This window comes from Equus caballus, chromosome 18, assembly GCF_041296265.1.
Source record: "Equus caballus isolate H_3958 breed thoroughbred chromosome 18, TB-T2T, whole genome shotgun sequence".
NCBI lineage: Eukaryota > Metazoa > Chordata > Mammalia > Perissodactyla > Equidae > Equus > Equus caballus.
Window position 1 is genome coordinate 28,682,070 of NC_091701.1, and position 20,142 is coordinate 28,702,211.

The window sequence follows — 20,142 nt, forward strand, 5'->3', positions numbered from 1 at the left end:
TATGAAGTAACAAAGTGTTCCTTGAGCATTCAGTGGGGAGAGCCAATGGAAAAGCAGGCGGTTAAGGACACGTTCCTAAAGTCTGGAAAATCAATGGGACACTAAAAAGGGAACTGAAGTGGACCGGAAGGAACCTCTTGAGGGTCATTTAAAAAACCAGAAACTGATTATGAACAGAGCTTTTACCCCAGGAACTGGAGGGGGCCAGCAAACCCATTCTACTGCACTCCAGTTAAATGTCTAATAGTCGAGATGTTTTCTGTACTGCCCATAAAGGATAATGAGGAATGCTTTGATAGCTTTAAAGACAGTCTCTCTGTGGCCTCTCACAAAAGCATGATCTGAGTGTAAGTGGCAAATGCTCGCAGACCCCAAAATGAAAAGGGGCAATGCCAACTAGGTAAGGCCGCTACCTTGCTAATTGCGCAGGAGAGACGTCCTAATGTGAGTTTGTACCTGAGGGAAAAAGAAAAGTAAGGGGTGTCAGAATGTAAAATCTAAGATCTCATTTGCTTAAGCTGAAGCTTTCTGGAGACCATGAAATTATGTATGATTTTACCTCTATGTGGTAATTATTTAATGTAGGTCAAATGAAGAATTAACCTGCATTCTTAATTTTATTGTATTGTATCTTTTGGGGATCATGAATTGTTCCTTACATTAGTTAGGATTAAAAAAATTATTATATTACCTCTTTCCTAATGCAATCATTTCTGAGATTATTCTTGTATATCACCACTCCCCAACTCCAGCAAAGATAGACTTCATGAATAATTAAAAAAAGAAAAACCAAGAACATTCACGTTGAAGTATTTATATTAAGTTTGGTAATGAAGAAAACAAGTTTCGTTAACTGTTCTTTTTATGGTGCCTTTGTTACTCTTAGCAAAAGTCTATTAAAGAGAGAAACTCTAAAACCCTCTCCCAAGGCACTGAGGACACTTACACTGACCTTGTATTCACTCTTTCAGAATATGAGGCAGTTACACTGAATAAGAGAGTAGTTGAATATTTCTATTCAAGTAATTTGCTACATGGTTAACAGGCTAATCCACCAAGAATGAAGTAATGCTTTCTGCTGGACTTTAGGCAACAATTGATCAACCAGTCACTTTACAAACTTTGATTGCACAGCCCCTGGACATGACACCCAAACAAATGTTTAGAGTTAGCTGAAACAGGATGCCTAGGAACAGAATGGAGAAAGATAAGTGCTCAGAAAATTCTCGTTAATTTATGAATACTTCAATAAAAATTTAATCCACTATAGAGATATGTCCAATAAAGTGGACTTCCATAAGAATCAAAAAACAATGTTCTTTGAATTGATGATCTGAGAAAAGGGGAAATGACTGTCCTGTAAGGACTGTCTTCAAGCACTCACTGAAAGCTGACTGCTCACATTTACATGGATGTACCATAATGATTCTCTGTATCTAACACTCCAGTCCTGAAAGACTGACTGACAGATGGCAGGATGGAGCACTACATCCAAACTGGGCATCACCCATACCTGGACTTTTTTCAGCTCCAGTGATATTCAGTGCAACATCATTGATGTCTAGATGTCTTCTCTTGTGATTATTTCATTGTCTATGTCAGCTGTTCTCAAACTTTTTGGTCTCAGAACCCTGTTACACTCGAAAATTACTGAGGACATTCAATAACTGAATGTTGTATCTATCAGTATTTACCTTAATAGAAATTTCAACTGACATTTAAAACTATTAATTTTCTTTAAAAAAGATAAATCTATTATATTAACATAAATATATTTTTCATGAAAAATAACTGTATTTTCCCAAACAAAAAGTATTTAGTGAGAAGGTGGCACGATCTTATATTTTAGCAAATCTCTTTAACGTCTGGGTTCTTATATCTACTTCTTCATTCAATTAGTTGTCATATTGAATATTATGTAGCCTTTTGAAAACTCCACGTATACTAATGAGAGAGCGAGAGTAACAAAGGCAAAAAATATTGTTGTGAAAATACTTTTGATTCTGCAGAATCCCTGAAAGGGTCTCAGAAACCATCAAGCATCCTCATGTATCACAATGTTGGTCTATAATGTGTAGGAGCCATATGTCTATCTACACTCCCAAGTATGATGAGTTCGGTGGAACACCTGGCACATACTGGGTACTCAATACAATTTCTCTTCCAATTATTTTTCTCCAGCTCAAGGTAAATCTTTCGGATTTATGCCTTAGAGCTCAAATAGCTTCATGTCTTAATGATCTTTTCTATATACTGAGTGACCGGGGGAGCATTCTCTCACTCTGGATCTCTTCTCAGGACCACTTTTCTTCACCTTTGAAGAATATTAAGGATGAAAAGGAGAAGAAAATGGGAATGGAGGAAAAAAATAGGTCCTTGGGATCCGTATGAGCAAGAGAATTACATAACTGGGACTCTGGATTTCTGTAATCCTTAAGCAGCCAATCCTAGTGGGTTCCAAAATATTTTCAGAAACATACTAGTTTCAAAGCAAATAGAGTATTGATAGTATGTTAGGTGCTGTGGCTGAGGTATGACGAAAGGACGCATCTAGAGCAGGTTGCTGTTTCATCACCTGATAATGATGCAATAGAGTACAGCATAAACATTAAGAGCCATAATACTCAGATCGATAAAACTGTCGATAGTCAAATCAATTGATTCAAAGTATTTAAAGCCTCGAAAAGGCAACAAAACTATTTTCCCTGTTTGATATTGGGCTTTTGATAATGCAAGTGTTAAGATTCATTTGTTTAGCTAATGCTTACTGATCTCCTGCTGTGTGCCATGGATAAAGCAATGTAGAAGGAGATATGATTTCTGCCTTCAAAAGTTTTGCGGTCTAGTGAAATCTACCTGTAAAACATGGCAATTAACGATACAGAGTGGTGAATGTTAGGATGTGGGAAAAAAAAAGATGCTTTAAGAACTCATAAAAGGGGACATAACCCAATCTTGTAGGAAGAATGGGTCTTCCTAGGAAAAGTGAAGTTATCTAAAGAATGAGTCGAGCTGGCCTGGTTGGAATTCATGTGGAACTGGGAAGACACACTAAGTAGAAGGAGAGTTAAGAGAGAGCACAACTCATTTGCTGATGTGAGAGAATTTCAGCTAGGTAGACTGAGAACTATGTGGGGAAATGAGTGAGAGATTAGAAAGGTAGCAAGGAGAAGGGAAGGATTCATAAAAAGTTTGCATTTAATTTTGAGATTATTATGGAGTCTTTGGAGGGTTTTACCTAAAAGATAACACAAATAAGCTTCAATTTTATCAAGTTCACTCTGGCTGCAATTTGTACACAAAAGCCAAGACTAGTGAGGAGACCGTTGTGTAGATCCTAAAGAAAAGGAATGGAGACCTAAACAGGCAGCAGCAGAAGTGATGATAAATAGTGGACAAATTCCAGACGTATTGAGAAAGTTGAATGAATAGGCTTTAATGGTTGATGCAGAGATAGGGATGATGCGAAGAGGAAAAGTTAGTGTGATGCTAAGGTTCCTAGAATTACCAATCGAATACTTTCATTGAAACAGGGAGTCCAGTAGGAGGGATACACAAGTGCAGACATCAAGGAAAGATGATGAATTCACTATTTTTGAGATCTCCAAGTGAAGATGCTGAATATTAAATGGCATCTATGAAATCCAGTAGACTATGACATCCATTACATTATAGTTTTATGGAATTGTGGAGTTCACTAGATTATGGAACCCACTAGACTAACTACCATTAAATGGAAAACCTTATTACTTTGTTTCTTATTGTTACTCCATTGCCTGTTTTATATCTGTTGCATGTTAGGAATTCACTAAATATTTGTAGAATAAATGAAAGAGCAAATGGTATGAAGAAAGAAATAAGAAGATCAAAGGAGAGATTTGGAATGACTAGATAGATTTAGAAGTCATTAGCACATGGGTGAGAGTTGAAGTCAAAGGAGTGGTTGAAATAACCCAGGTAAATAATGTAGGGTGAAATGAGAAGGGACATTATAAAGTATCCGGAAGAATTGCAACTTATAAAGAATAGACAGAGGAAAATGAATCTACAAAAGCTCTAAAAAAGAAGGCCCAGAGAGTTATGAATTATATCAATCAACTTTCTTTTTACAAGCAACTGAAGCTGACTATCATTCTTCAGCAAAATTTAAATTTTTTGAAGAACATTTGGAGATAACAGAAATGAAGAGAACATGGAGAACCAGATTTGGAAAATGCTCATGAACAAAATGGGCTCTGGAGAACTGGATAGCATCAACTATAAGCTTCTGTCCCTTCAGCTTCCATAATGGGAAGCAACCACTACCTCTTACCAAAACTCTGCACCAATGGAGCATTCTCCAAAAGGGAAATAGAGATGACACTAGGAAGGAGAAGGGAGTAGATGCTGGGTAGAACAAAAAAATGCTAAAGATCGTTACGAGGCAAAAGCTGGAAAACTAGGGCAATCTTCTAAATAGAAATAAATCAAGAGAAAAGAGAAAAGCAAAGTCTTCTCTACTGGCAGCAGCAACAAGGAAGTCATCAGTAACTTTGGCAAGAGCAGTATGAACAGTGTGGTGGTGATGGAAACCAGACTGAAATAGATTGAGTGAGAGTTGGGTGACATGAAAATAGCTTGTGTAGACGACCATTTTAAGAAGTTTAGCTCATAATAATACAAGAGAAAATTTGCTTATATAATTTGGAAACACTCACGATGGCAGGGAAAACAATTTCGCCCTTAATGAGGGATTTTCTAATCCTGATGGTCCTGGAAAGTGTTCTAAAACTTGCATGACCCTAGAGAGGAAAATGTCCATGTCTGGGCAATTACCCATACATTGGAATCTTTCTTTCTTTTTTCAGGACACCAGTAAGTCACACAACTCTGTAAGGCTTTGCCTTTGCCTCTTAAAGTCTTGGCCATATGATTTGTCACTTTAATGCTTCAAGGTATGTTGCTGTTATGCTTAATATTGCTGTCTTTGCATTTTTCTCTAACTAGGATTTCAAGTACATGGGGAGCACGGAGCTCTTATATTCCTCACAGTATCAGACACAGCATGGGGCATGAAATAGTTCCCATGCTCAGGGGATATTGATTGGTTAGTTTGCTGGTTTTGAAGAACATTGACTAAAATGTCATTTACCCATATATCTTCACAAGCAAAGAGCTATTTTATTTGTTTTCCTCTTGAAGTTTCATTGCTATCTCCCTTGGCTCCCTTTAACCACCTCCCCTATGCAAATCAGTTATGAAAAGGCATGAAAAAACATGCATTTTTGCATTTTAAGATAGAATAAACTTTTAGATTGGAAACTTCCAAAACAAACTGAAACCAATGAAAAGTGCATTTTACTGCTTTCTATCTAAAAATGGCACTGCCCAATTTAAGCTATTTTTAAAACCTGTATATTCATGCAGCTTGCATACCAAAATGAAAATTGGTGAGTTATAAACCCTTGAAAAACAAGGTTTATAATGGAAACAGTAATTGACCCTTAAGTACAACATCAAAATACAATACTATATAATACAAAGCCCAGGGCTTGGGATCCCATCTCTTCTCTAACCTCAGACTGGCACACTCACCCAACACCACAAAGCCAACCAATAGTTATATTCCAACGTGTTTTCATCTTACATGGCAGGGGAGCGGATATGTGATCCAATAGCCACATGTAGCTAAGCCTCACAGAACCAGAACTCCAAATATCTCGAATCAACTCACAACTTCAGAGCTACAACACTATTAAATAATTAGGTTTTCTCGGAAAAACCGTTTAATTGAAAAAAAAACAAAAAAGGAAAACTGCTACTACCCCTGAAGTTGCACCGTGCTGCCTCCCGGACTTCGGGTATGTAACATTATCCCACAGGATGCAGTGAGGGTAGAAGGACCAATTGTCAGGAAAGCTCAGGGAATTACCAAAAATACTCTCGAAACATTTAGAGTTGTCTTCAACTTTGCTCTAGTTCATAGTTGGTCCAGTTTCCCATTTTCCAAGCCACAACTATCCATTTTTATCGTGAGAAAATGCAATCTAAAATAAAGAGGAAAATAAAAGTATTAAACTTGGCAAATCATATACGGAGGGTGAATCCAGATTCCAAGTTATACCTGGCTCTGGGCAAAGAGGGGCATATATATACTCAGGATCCTAGACTATTTGTGTGGTTTCTTTTTCTTTATGGGAGGGAGAGAAGGGGTTAAAGGACTTCGTTGCTAAAGAAGGAAAGTTCAGAGATTCCTTTCATTTTAAAGTTGAAATGTGAGAGCATTGCCAGCTTATTCCTTTAAGAAGCTTCCAAGGAATTTGTCAGCTAAGAATAGTCAAGATTTTGCCTTTTAAAATGTCATCTATTCACACAAATTTCCACTGAGTTATGTTTATCAGGGGACAATTAATGGGGCTCTCTGGTGTTTCCTTGTTGAGTATTCTGTTTCTGTTGCTACCTTAACTAGTGAACTAGGTAAAATGAAAATGAGGGAAACGTTATTGACTCTGTTTATACCATCTCTTCTCCTATACCCTGTGACTAAGACACTACGTAAGCTTTGAAGAAAGACCTCTTCCACATACAGGCTTGAACACAGATTCACGCTCTCTTCTCTATTTTCTTTCTTTTATTGTTTATTCTTTCTTTCCTTGTAATTCTCTAATACTGAGTTTGCTTCACCCTATTTTATACTTTCTGTGGATTCTGTAATTTTATTCATGGCTTATTATACTGTACATAAGTAATTATGTGATAGGTTAAAGTTTTCAAGTATTAACTGATACTTTCCCTTTTCTTTGTGTCCCGTGGCCCTTTACAGAGAAGTCAGGGACAAGAAAGCATATTAAAATGCAAAATAAAAATGAGTAATGCCTTAATTTTTGAGTTTCGAAAGCCTACTCCTTGGGGGAAGCAGAAAGAACTCAGGGTATCGGCAAAATATTTGGAAAACTACCTAATAAGTAAAGAGTCAAGCTTTCCTTTTGCCCATTAGATAAAACTTTCTCAGGCTGGGGATGTGAAAAAGTTGGAAAATAAACATTGACAACTTAGAATGTGTGGGTCGCTGAGAAAAGAAAAAGGCTGGTGTCCAGTCTCTTTGTCCGACTTTAGGTAGGTGGGGAGAAGGATGTGTAAGTGGAGGGAATGTGGGGTAACAATAACCCAAAGCTGGATTGAATCTAAGTACCAAGGGGCTTACACAGAGCCAAGACTTTGGGACAAGGGCCCTGAAGATCAGGGTCATGGCCAGGAGGAGAACCACTGAGTTATCTGGTGTCCTGGACTCCACTCTCCAGTTCACACAGGTTGCTTGAGTCCTGCCTGCTGAACTTGTTCAGGACTAGTGGTTTTCTCTTCTTCCTTCTTTCTCAGCCTCCTCTAGGATCCTTGAGCAAAATCCTCCTAGTCTTATGGCCCAGTGTGGTCACAGCAATCTCTGAGAGGCCTTTCCCCTTATTTTTGACCATGCTTAAGCACATGGGAATTAATCTACTGTCATAAGATGCAAAACACTCTCTGAGCTGACTCGGATCCACCTGCTTCAACTCACTTTGCAGCCTGCAGTCTACCAACATCTTGGACTCCACCTGGAGGACGCACTGATCTCCTTACACTGGATTTCCAACTGAGTCTAATATTTCTGTTCTTTCCTTGTTTGGAGGCTGACCAGGTGGAGGAGGAAGCAGAGGGCTGGAAATCTATCTTAGCTTTCAAATTCCACTCTATGATCCTCTAGGAAATTTTACCTTTCATCTTAAAGTTTGATATCTTAGTCCTACCTACCTCATTAATTAATACATTTTCTATTATCTGAGGTTTATTTTCCTGTTTCCTACTGAGGACCAAGCTAAGAACAGACTTGTTTGCTTTAATTATTTTATTCTTTAAGTCACAGCATCCCTTCTCAGAGGTAAAATCATAGAAGGTATTAATTGATTAAATAAGAAAAGTCTATGGACCCCAAGAAAATATAGAAAATACATGAATTAACATTTCAAAATATCATCCCACCACAACTATTTGTGCAGTGTTTATTTAATACCTGTCTCTCTTGCTAAAATATAGGGTCAATGAAGGCACAGAAATCTTTTTGCTCATCACTGTATCCCTGGCCCCTTGTACATTGCCTGAAACATAATAAGTACTCAATAAATATTATTGAATAAACGAATAAATAAAATCATAAATAGAATGCCTAAGGCAATTCTTGTTACTCTTTTGTGGCATGCCCCACCATTTCCTCAGAAAGAGACCTTACATGATTTATTTTATCCATTACTAACTCTGGAAACTACTGGTTGCAACCCAATGTTTAGTAAGACTTTTCCTTCCTCTCTGGTTTTGCAGACTGAATATGTTTGTAATGCAAAATTAGGTGAGATCCCAGAAATGTAGGCTTTTTTTCTAACCACTTGATCTGAGTGAGATTTGAACATATCTAATGTAAGAAAGTAGTCATTTAAATTAATGGGGAATTTCTGGCAAACTGACTGACCTAGAGTAGTTAAAATTTTCATTTTTTGAGTATAACAGCACCGGGCACACAAGGTTGAAATGAGAAAAGACTCGTGGAAACTTATTTTGGTTTTAATTCTGAGTGTTAGATATATAAAATAGGTTTTTTAAAAAGAATGTTTTAAGGTCTTTACTTCATTCTCGGCTCAAAGCGAAGATTTAAGGTGAAGTCACCTTTGGTTCTTCTGTGAGGTGCTCTCTAAACTCTCTGTTCTAATAACAACTGCCTGCTAAAAATTCCTACTCCCCAGGCCCTTGTACCTGTCTGTAGTTCTCATTGACCTAAATGGAGGTTAAATGTGTATTGCTGAAGGGAGTATTTGAGGCTCCAGAGAGTATCTCTTTTGTATGTGACAGAAGAGTGCGTGTGTGTGTGTGTGTGTGTGTATGCACAGAAGTCAATAAACCACATATTTTTACCCCTGCAAGCAAAGTAATTCAATTTTGGGAACTGAAAACTGGAATTAGTATCTACTTCCAACTGTATAGATTATATAGATTAACAGAGGAAAAGATTTCCATTCTAGTCCGCAGAGATAGACTGTAAGCTTCATAAAGATTTTGTGTATGTGTGTGTGACTGCCAATTTGTGGAAAATCTATAATTAGAATCAAAATGACATAGAGAGCTGGAAAAGAGGAGAAGTATATTTCTCGTAGATCACCTGGCATCAATGACATATACGCTCCTTTCCTGTGGAACTGATTGGGACATTCATTTCAAGGAAAACGTCAGTTTAGTCATCCAGGCATAGCTTCATTAAATAGTGTAAAATGCAACTTTGAAAGAATATTAAATACTTATTGAGCACATGTTAGACCAAACTATAGCTAGTCAACATGTATCAAGTAGTAAGTACTCAGTCTTATCTTCGCTTTAATTTTTCATAGTTCCTTTACTTAGTTGAAAACTCATATCCTAGGGAAAAAAATCAGGTGAAATAGTTAGCAGTCAGCTAGTAAATTTAATTGGTAGAGAAAGTCAATCAACATGATTTGGTATTTCTAAAATAATTACCTAATGTCTTCACTTCAGTTTAAGTGGATAAAGAAAAGTTCCTTTCCAAATGTTTCCATTGATGTTTATACGTTAAGGATAATTCCAGAGGCCTCTTCTCAGTGTCGGGAAAAGACTGTTTTGTTTGTTTTAAATTCCTGCATATCTTTCTTGCATTGATCAGTCAAAAGGGAAAAGTGTATTAAATATTTATTCATATTTGGAATTCTTTAAATTGTAGGAGCAATCAGCGATTGTTTATTAAAAGAAATGAAAACAGTTCTATGAACGCCACACCAGTCTTGGCCATAGATCAAATTATGAAAAGTTTGACTCTGTTGCAGCACTGACATTTCTAAAGCAGTCACCATGAAGTAAAACTCAAAACGCAGGTTTTAGCAAAGACCACAAAATACATATTTATATTGTAGTTTCTAATTGTTCCCTATTGTATGGGCATTTGTCCTGCCTTTGAAATTTGAAATAGAAAAGCTAGGAAGAAAGTTATGTGTTTGGAGGCATATATTTTAGGTGTACGTGGTATATGTATTTAGGTGTATGTATTTTTTAAAAAAATAAGGCATATTTCCTTCCTTTCTGTATTTCTTTCTTTTGATTTGATGACTCTTATAGTATTTTCATTTCACGAGCACAACTGCAACCCTTATCATGAACTGAAAGTCAATGTCCCTTTGTGGGCTGGCCCTGTGAAAAGTAAAAAGATTCTCAGCGAAGTGGATGTGCTCATATTCTTTCTCTTCCTCAGGAGATAGGCCCTAATCTTCGGAATGGAGCCTTGTCAAATGTTATCACCAAGATGCCGCTAATGGATTAAAATCTCCACCTGGTTGTTCGTTACCTTCCTTTTTTCTTTTTAAAATTTCCCCTCCTTCTTTCCTCTTTATCTTTCTCTGCTCATGCTTCCTTCTCCTGATCTACAAGTGTCCAAAACCAGAACTTCAGCCTTCAGTAATCATGGCTCCAGGAATCTAATGATCATTCTCCTGTACCTTTAATGGAATTTAAATAACATCACTAAACCTTCTGAATAGGTGGCTACTTTTCTTGTTATTAGGCGAGAAGGGAGAGATTGGAACCACAAGCTGTTAGAGAGATTTGACCTTTTCCTAAAGATATAAAATTCAGGTATTCATATTGATAATTGTGACAGGATTTCTAAGATCCATTCCTTATATCTTCTATGTGGTGAAAGCAGATAACATTTGTTTTGGCTGGAATGTAACCAAATCCCATTAAACAAAGTTGAGTATAGTCTTAGCCTCAGTATATGGTACTAGAAATGTCTGCATTTATAATGAAATTATTTTAATATAACTTTAATGTATTGATTAAGACTGGGATTAGAAAAATTGACTTTTGATTTACGTCAGGAAATATTCATTCATTTTTTTTGGCTGAATGCACATATCACCATCCTATACTCATATGCACTACCTACTTATACTTTGAACAAAATCTAGTTCACTTAGGTTCATACAATCTCAAGGAGAACAAACTGATATCAAGTTTATATTTGCACTCAGTTTGGATACCATTCATCAATTCACCTAAGTATTTAAGAGCCTATTCTGCATCTAATATTGTTCTGGGATCTGAAGACCTAAAGATGAGAAAAGTGACTGTGGAGTGTTTGTGTGTGTGTGTGTGTATGTGTGTGCGTGTGTGCACATGGTGCATGACAGTGAGACAGGGAGAATGCCCTCGCCTAGGAGCCTACATTCTAGAGGGGAGACAGCATTATTCAAAGTATTACAGAATTCTTTTCATGAAAAGTAGTTTCATGAAAACATGAAATGACAAGAATCTCAGTGCTTTAAAGGAGAAGAAGGCGTTAGGAGTGTACTGCTGAATTAGGGAGGTCAGGAATTACACTGCAGAGGAAGTGAGGACTGAACTGAGACCTACACGAGCAGTAGGTGTTCGTGCACGAAGGGGGATGGGGAGGGGAGGAGAAAAACGGAAGAACATTCCACTGAGCAAAGACCCAGTGGTGGGAATGAGGAAAGACGAGATGTGAAAAGCAAGCGGTGGACAGACTGTGTATTTTAGCCTTCACACGAAATGCAATGGGAAGCCACTGACATTTTAATCAAGAGAAGGGAAAAGGGCACAAGTGGTAAATACAACCAGAATTTGCATTTTAGAAAGAACATTCTGGCTGTGGTATGGAAAACCACATTGACTGTAAATGGGCATCTTTGGTAGGAAGTTGCTGTAGTAATCCAAGAAAGAGGGGTTGGGAGTTTGGACTGGGATGATGGTGAGGGCAAAAAAGAGAACAGAAAGGAGTTAATAGATATTCATTTGTTACAGCATGGATAGGGAGGAGTTTGAGAGAGGGTATTTTACAAAATGATGTTTTGTAAAATGGTGATTATTGCACAGTTGGTGTTCTGTGATGCTCATCAACGGAGAAAGAGAGAGGTGCTAAGGAGGAGGACCCGCACTGACGGAAAACCATACATTTGGTTTTGTTCTATTTCCTTTGAAATATCCAAGTGAAAATATCCGATACAATGCCCAGAGCTCAGAGAGAGATCTAGATCAAAGATACACAACTGTACAGCTTTTGTGTACGGTTGGTGTTTAAAGCCGTGGAGAATGGATAAGGATGCCTAAGGAGGGGATAGAGGAGAAGGAGAGAGGGACACAACCTGCTCAGGAAACTGCAACACTGAAATTGGGAGGAAGAGTTAAAAGCCAAAAAAAATGAAACCAATGGTCAGGAAGGTGGGAGGAAAAGGAGAGAGTGTAATGTTATGAAAGCTGAGGGAAGAGAATGTTTCAAGATGGAGGAAAATGAAAATAAACATAAGAAATAATTCCTTATGTATCTTGAGGCAAAACTGATTTGACATTTCTTTTGTGGCTCTATTAGTAGTAGTAAATGCTAAAAAAACCCTAACGACACCATTCTAACTTGAAACAGATAAACACCAACAGGCTGCAGTGTGTGGAATCAAATGAGCGAGGCTTGTTCAGTCATTGCTATGTAGTTAGTTCACAAATTAGCACCCTAGATATTTCCGTCAGAGCACTTAACATGGTTTGTAATTATAAATTTGCCTTCCTTCCTTCCTTCTCTTTCTCCTTCTCTCTGTCTTTCTCTATCTCTCTGTCTTTCCTTCGTTGCAGAGACCACGTCTAATTTCTCACCATTGTGTCCTCAGCATCCAGCATGGTGCCTACAAGTATTCAGAAGGAATTCTATTTTTACTGATGAACAAACAAATGAATCTCAAATATGTATTAAAAAAAGCCCTGAATTAGGAAAGGAAAGACTTAGGTCTCATCCTGCTCTGATTTGCATGGTATTAAAACATTAAGAGTCTCTCTTTCCTAATATAAAGAAGCATATGCCTTGACCAGGAGACTTCTGATCTAAAGTCAGTGAATCTGTTTACCTAACACTGCTGGAAATGAAGCAAAGTTCTCTGAGAAAAATTGGCCTTTTCTATTGCCATCCAGGTTGACTTTAAGCTGTGCCACTATTTGAAGAAGGCAAACACCTTACAGACGTCGTGCATCCTCTAGCTCCACATCTATTTGCCATTGTCAGCATCCAACTGAGCTCAAGTGAGCTTGATAGTGTCTGGCCTCAGCTGCACCCTGTTTCTCTTGCTTTCTCCCTGGGCTTCTCTGCAGTGGCAGAATAAAAGCCTGCCCATGTACACATCTGGAAGGGTATAGAATTCACATCTTCAAGGGACCTTTGACCAATGCAGAGTGGAAGCTGTGAAGAAACACTCCTCTCTACACTGGTCTCAGCTCTACAATTCTGTGGTGAATTCTACATGATTTCTCTCAGGGTCCCTGAAAGCACTAAGCCCCAATTTCCACAGTGGTACTTTCCCCCCTCCTCTCCTGTTTTCCTTTCTCCAGCCCTCACCCCCAGTTTTTCACTGGGAAAATTTCCTAAAATAAAGTACCTGACCACAAACCCTTCTCAGGAAGCTGCTTTTTGGGAGAACCCCAGTTAAGAAAGGCTTCTATTGGATCAATACAGGTACACGGAGTTCACATTACCCAGTTAGGACGTTTCTGAAATTTTGAGTGTAACCCAAATTGTTCTAATGCAATATTTCCCTCATTTCAATTTCAGAAATGCAGTATCATTTTGTTATGAAACTTTAATTGGCATAGACTTCTAACTCTTTTAGTCTCTCACCTAGGATACCTTCCGGCTTTTATACCAAACAAATGATCATCTGCAAATAAATAGTTAAATATACTAGCAATGTAGTAATTTAAAAGAACTATTTACTAAACTTTTTTTTTTTTTGCTGATCAAAGCACAATTATTTACTTGCTAGCATGTGTATTTTCATAAATTTTACATTGGACTATAGTTTTGTTGTGTCAGACTTGTATAGATTTTAATCCTTATTGTTGGTGCCCTTCACTTGGGCTCAGAAAATTTGTTCCCAATTTCATAGCAATGATAATGCTTTTTTTCTGATCCACAATATGTTAAAGTGAAGAATATATACACAAAGATGTTTCTCTTTTTATTGGGAAAAAAGAAAGCATTTTTTTTCCACTGTTCCCTCAACCCATTAATCACAATACAATATATGCTATTAATTATGCTTCAATGTGGTTTGCTTATATAATTTGTGAACCTCTAATAACTCAAGACTTTCAAATTGTTTGTCTTCCATGTAGACATTTTGATTACTAAAACATTCCTAAAGCTAGAAGAAGGAATAATAACATAGGATTAAAACTATGAATCACCTTTTGATTAAACACTTGGCAGTCTTTGTTGCTAAATCTTCAGAGAATAACTCTAAGTCTCATTTGAACTTGTAGATTTTACTTCCATATTGATCACGATAATCTGGTAAAAGAAATGCATATTCACTCAGACCATAATTTGAATTTAAGCTTGATATTGATGCTTTGTTATAACCGTAGTGGTCTCTAATTGTGCAGCCCCAATAGACAAGACTGAGGGAACAAAGTAGGCAGCATAAAATGGACAGCGGCATTTGGTGACAATATCCTTTGAAGGACAATATCCTTGTCCTTGAATTGATGAATTTGATGCATCTCTTGAGTTCATATGTTCACTCAAGTCCAACTCTATCAGAGTAACATAGACTTCTGCTCGTAAAGTTTTTCTTTTTTTTTAAAGTTTTGGTGAGAAAGATTGGTCCTGAGCTAACATCTGTTGCATCTTCCTCTTTTTTTTTTCTCCTCAGACTCCCAATACATAGTTGTATATCCTAGTTGTAAGTTATTCTAGTTTCTTCCATGTGGGACACAGCCACAGCATGGCTTAATGAGCTATGTTTAGGTCCATGCCCAGGATCCGAACCAGTGAACCCTGGGCCACCAAAGCAGAGTGTGCAAACCTAACTCCCCAGCCACAGGTCTGGCTCCTTGTAAAGTCTTTACAGTGGTAATAATAGGAATAATAAATGCGTATACAGATCTTCCTGATGGAAGGTGTTACGTTCAGATAAGCCTATTGTAAATTGGAAATATCGTAAGTCAAAAATGCATTTAATATACCTAACCTGAAGATCATAGATTAGCCTACCTTACACATGCTCAGACCACTGACATTAGCCTACAGTTGAGTAAAATCATCACACAAAGCCTTTATTTTATAATAAAGTGTTGAATATCTCATGTAATTTATTGAATTCTGTACTGAAAGTGAAAACAGAATGACTGCCTGGGTACAGAATGGTTGTAAGCACATGACTCAGTTACCCTCATGATCACATGACTGACTGGGAGCAGTGCTTCACTGCCGCTGCTGCGTAGTATCATGAGAGGGTATTGTATAGCATATCACTACCCTGGGAAAAGATCAAAATTCAAAGTACAGTTTCTATTGAATGCATATTGTTTTCTGAACCATTGTAAAGTCAAAAAATCATTAGTCAAACCATCATAAGTCGAAAACTGTCTGTATGTAAAGATCTATGTATTTTAAAATCTTTCACAGTTTAAAATCATCTCATTTGACTTGAAAAATTGTCTTTTGATGCAGGTGAAAGAGGTATAAGTATTCCCATTTAGGCTCAAAGAAATATTACGTATGACCAAATTAAAAGAACTAATAAAGGAGACATTGGAAACCAGGTGTTGTGCCTCCTGATCCAGTGATCTTCCTGGTACACGCCTGCACCCTGCTTTATACTCTCACCAGCCATTGTCTTCATGACTGGTGCACTGCCCTGTCTCCCACTCTCACATTCTTTCCTCTACCTTTCGCAACAAATGGAAGATACATACTGGCAGCTACTTTGGACCAGCTGTATCCTTTGCCTTCTTACTCAACCTGAACTTTGCATATAATATTCCTGTGATGGTTAATTTTATGCGTCTACTTGGTGAGGCTATAGTACTCAGTTTATTTAATCAAACTCAAATCAGGGTATTGATAGATTATGGTTAATATCTATAACCAGTTCAGTTTAAGTAAAGCATATTGCCCTTGATAATGTGGATAGGCCTCATCCAACACGTTGAAGGCCTTAAGAGAAAAATGGAGGTTTCCTGAAGAAGGAGAAATTCTGCCTCAAGACTTCAGCATCAATTCCTGCCTGAGTTTCTAGCTTGCTGGCCTGCCTTATGACTTTCAAACTTACCAATCTCCAAACTATGTGAGCCAATTCCTTAAAATAAATCTCTTGATGTATGATAGGATATGTAGATCATATATATATAAATTTCCTATTGGTTCTGTTTCTCTGGAGAACACTGACTGATACGCTTGCCTGATATTTTTCCTAGAATGTTAATATCATACAATTTTGTTCCATCAATATTTTTCTGTTCCTTAAAGAATATCTATACATTTTCTCTCAGTTCTTTCTTCTGTTCCTCTTCCTTGTCAATATTTCAATTTTCACTTGTGCTTTTGATTTGATAATTCTCTTCAGTATAAGACCTGTTTTTCCAGATTTTTCTCTCTTGCAACAGCAGTCTTTCCATTCCTCAATTAGTGAACATAATCCTAATGGATAGGACAAGACAATTACCGTCAGCCAGCTCTCTTCAATCTTCCTATCAGTAAAACGAGGGGCACATCAAATCATACTTCAAATATCTTACTGTTAGCCAGAAACACACACACACAAACTGAGTTCTAACGAATATATTTTATCTTTGGTTTCAGTCATATCTTCCAACTATTTTTATTTTTTCAACAGAGGCTAAGTAGCAAAGAATCAACTGTGAACTCAGCCACCAATACTGACTTTCATAATTCAGTGTTGATACTTTGATCCTTATGGCTTTTGCATACTGGTTATTCTTAAGGAGCTAGGCGTATTTGGTTGCCTACTGGAATTCACCTGGATGTTCTACACGCAACTCAAATTAAACCTAGCCAAAATTTAACCCCCAATTTTTTCCCAAAACTCTCTTTCCTTGTATTTCCCATTTGGTGGTTGGCAATATTATTCATAATTCTCAATGACTCTTGACGCTACATTTTCCTACACTATATGTCTCCAATTTGACCTCAATCCTGCTAATTCCTTTCCATTACTAAGTGCACCATACTTTGTTCAGCTTTCATGCTTTGTCACACTGATTCATTCATTTAATAAATATTTATTGAATGTGTGATCTGTGTCAGGCCTGATCGTATGTGCCCAGGATACATCAGTGAATAAAGCAAAGAAGTGATGTATTTTGTGAAGCTTACATTTCAGAAAGGTGAGATAGGTAATTAACAATTAATATAATTAATGAGTAAATTGTATACTTTAGAAGATAATATTTTTCCTTCCACAAAAAGAGAACAGGGCAAGCCTCCTGGGAATTGCCTAGCTCAATAGGTTTTTAATAAACATTTATTACATGAATGATTTGCTGAATGAATAGTGCTTTAAACTCCAGGACGTCTTATGTTCAGTGTCCTGGAAGAAATGAGTAATGCTGAAATAAGGTCTTAGTTCATATGCTTGTTTGCTTTGGGAGGCTGAAATTCATTTTGTTTTGTTGTTCGTTTACTTCTTTGTCTTTGGTAGAATAAATGGGTGAAGGCTCAGAAAATGCTGAAAGTTTAAAATACCAAGTGAATCGCTTTAAAAAACTCATGTGTGCCTCTAATTCTTCCTCCTTCCTTTCCAGGTCCTTCTTTCCTTCCTTTCATTTAATTTAGCAGGCAACTATGCAATTCCTACTGTGATTCAGCAACCATGCCTGGCACTGGAGAGCCAAAGTCTTTAAAATTTATTTATTTATTTTAAACATTGGCACCTGAGCTAACATCTGTTGCCAATCTTTTTTTTTTCTTTTTTTCCGGTTTCCCAAAACCCCCCAGTGAATAGTTGTATATTCTAGTTGTAGGTCCTTCTGGTTGTGCTATGTGAGATGCTGTCTCAGCATGGTCTGATGAGCGGCGCCATGTCTGTGTCCAGGATCTGAACTGACAAAACCCTGGGCCACCGAAGCAGAGTGTGCAAACTTAACCACTCGGCCATGGGGCGGGCCCCAATACAAGGTTTTAATACAAAGCCACTGAACTTAGGGATCTCACAGTCAGGTGGGGAGACAGGCATGTACTGATGTCCAAGGAAGGCACCCTGGCGGGTAACAGTGAGCTATACTCACTGGTTGGACCCCAGGTTACTGCCTCCAGGCCTCAGTCTTCTTTTCTGAGAAATAGAGATAATACTAGGAACTACTCAGAGGGTTATGTTAGGATTAAATGAGTTACTATTTGTAAACTGCATAGCAAATACTTGGCAGGCCATAGTTATTTAGTCAGTTTTCATTATTTTTTTATTGTAAGTATAATATACTGTAGTAAGTTCAAAGAGAAAAGCGTGCCTGGAGATTATGGAAGTCTATGAATAGTAGAACTAAAAGTGGAGGGATGGTTCTTTGTTGTCTATAAATTAAGAAGTGAAATGTGACTGCCAGAGTTGGGATGGGGATCAGGTTAGTTATGAGGCTCAAAGAGACAGTGAGTTTGGGACTAGCCCTCAGTGAAGAATGAAAGCGAGACACGCTGCAGAGCAAGGACTGCATTTGAAATTTCCAAACAAAATATATTGGGGAATAGAGATATGATAGAGCTATATGGAAAATACATATGGCAAGGAAGTAAGCTCTCTGTACAGCCATGAAAAAAGTAGTGGAGTTTTTACTTTAGTGGTCAATCTAGAAAATTATCGTTAGTGGATTATTTATTGCAAGAAGTCATTGTTAGAACTGTAAATTGTAACCATTAACTTTAAAGCTCTAGTTGTTGTTTGGGATTTGAGAAGCTTGGAATTTGTAATTTAAAAATTATGACTTTTTTTTAGTTTTAGTAGACTTTTATGTTTATTCCATAAACTGTTATGTTTTCCTACTTGTAATATGTATTTGATACTATTAAATCAAGTATATTCTCATTTTAATCTTATTTTTAGTTAATTTTTCAAGCTATAGAATTTCATGTGTTATTATTTCTGCTTGGCAGATTTTCTCAGGGGATATACTTGAGTTCAAGTACACTTTATATGATATGCAGTTATTAATACTAATTTCAATAAATTAGATAATACATTGCATTGCTGCATTTTATTTGTTCATGTAGATCTGCAAAATAATAATTTTCTTCCTCAAAATAAAAAGAATACTGATTTACTTCCTGACATAAAATAATCTTAACACACACATGAAAGTCTATGAAAGCGTATATTTGTCTTCAAAGAGCAAAATAAGATTTAGAAAAGAGGGCAAACTTGTTAGGATTTTAAATCAATATTTGTATGACACCTTTTTATCTACTGCTTGGAAGAAATAAAAACATATTAAACTTTTTAATAAAAGTAAGTTAGAGTAACTGAGAACGTTTCAATCACATAATAAAGATTTGTTTCAGACATAAACAATGACTTTCTGTGAGCTTTTTCCTGACATCTAAAGAATTCAGAATGACATTCTCTATCCAACAGGGTTTTTCCTTCTGAAAACACAGCCCACTAAGAATCCCCAAACTACTCCGCCTCTTTGGTTCCTGTGTAAAGCACCAGGCAAGCATGAGAAACCAAAACTGGCTGGCTGAACCTTGATAAAGAAGCCTGCACAATGAGGAGGCTTAAGAAGAATTTTCCTAGAAGCTGCCAAACCAGGCCTGTCAGAGCCTGGCCCTTTTCTGGTTAGGAACAAGTGGGGGTGGTGGGAGGGAAAAAGAGGAAAGACCATGGATGGTGATCCTAGAGCAAGCCGACCACAATCCAAGCTCTACGTAGTGATGTATCAGCACTCATTCATTCATTCATCCATCCAATTCATGCAACAAATCTTTGCATGCTGGGCATTGTTCTTGGTGCTAATACAAAATAACGAACAAAACAACCTCCCTGTCCTTGGTCTAGTTCAGGAGACTGATAAGAAACAAATAAATATGTGATAAGTCAGGTGGCCATGTACGTTATGGAGAAAATGCAACTAGAAGGAGAAAAGGGAGTATCAGAGTGGGTTTAGACTTGCCAGATAAAATACAGGACACAGTTAAATTTGAGTTTTAGATAAACATCAAATAATTTTTTAGTAAAATTATGTCTCATGCGATATTTGGGATTTTGTAGCATAAGTGTGTTATCTGCAATATTTGGGGCATACTTATACTAAAAAATGAAATATTTGTTGTTCATCTGAAATTCA

General features: G+C 37.1%; 1 long non-coding RNA gene across 2 annotated transcripts in view; it reads right to left on the reverse strand.

The window, feature by feature from the left end:
* Positions 1 to 5,742: 5,742 nt before the first annotated feature.
* Positions 5,743 to 20,142, reverse strand: part of LOC111768898 (uncharacterized) — a 30,310-nt gene continuing 15,910 nt past the window's right edge. The window contains exons 4-5 of one of the 2 annotated variants that reach the window (XR_011428483.1): positions 14,254 to 14,356; positions 5,743 to 6,026 (exon numbers count right to left, since the gene is read on the reverse strand). This is a non-coding gene — a long non-coding RNA (uncharacterized lncRNA). The remainder of the gene's footprint in view (positions 6,027 to 14,253; positions 14,357 to 20,142) is intronic. The other variant, XR_002801540.2, reaches the window with a different exon arrangement.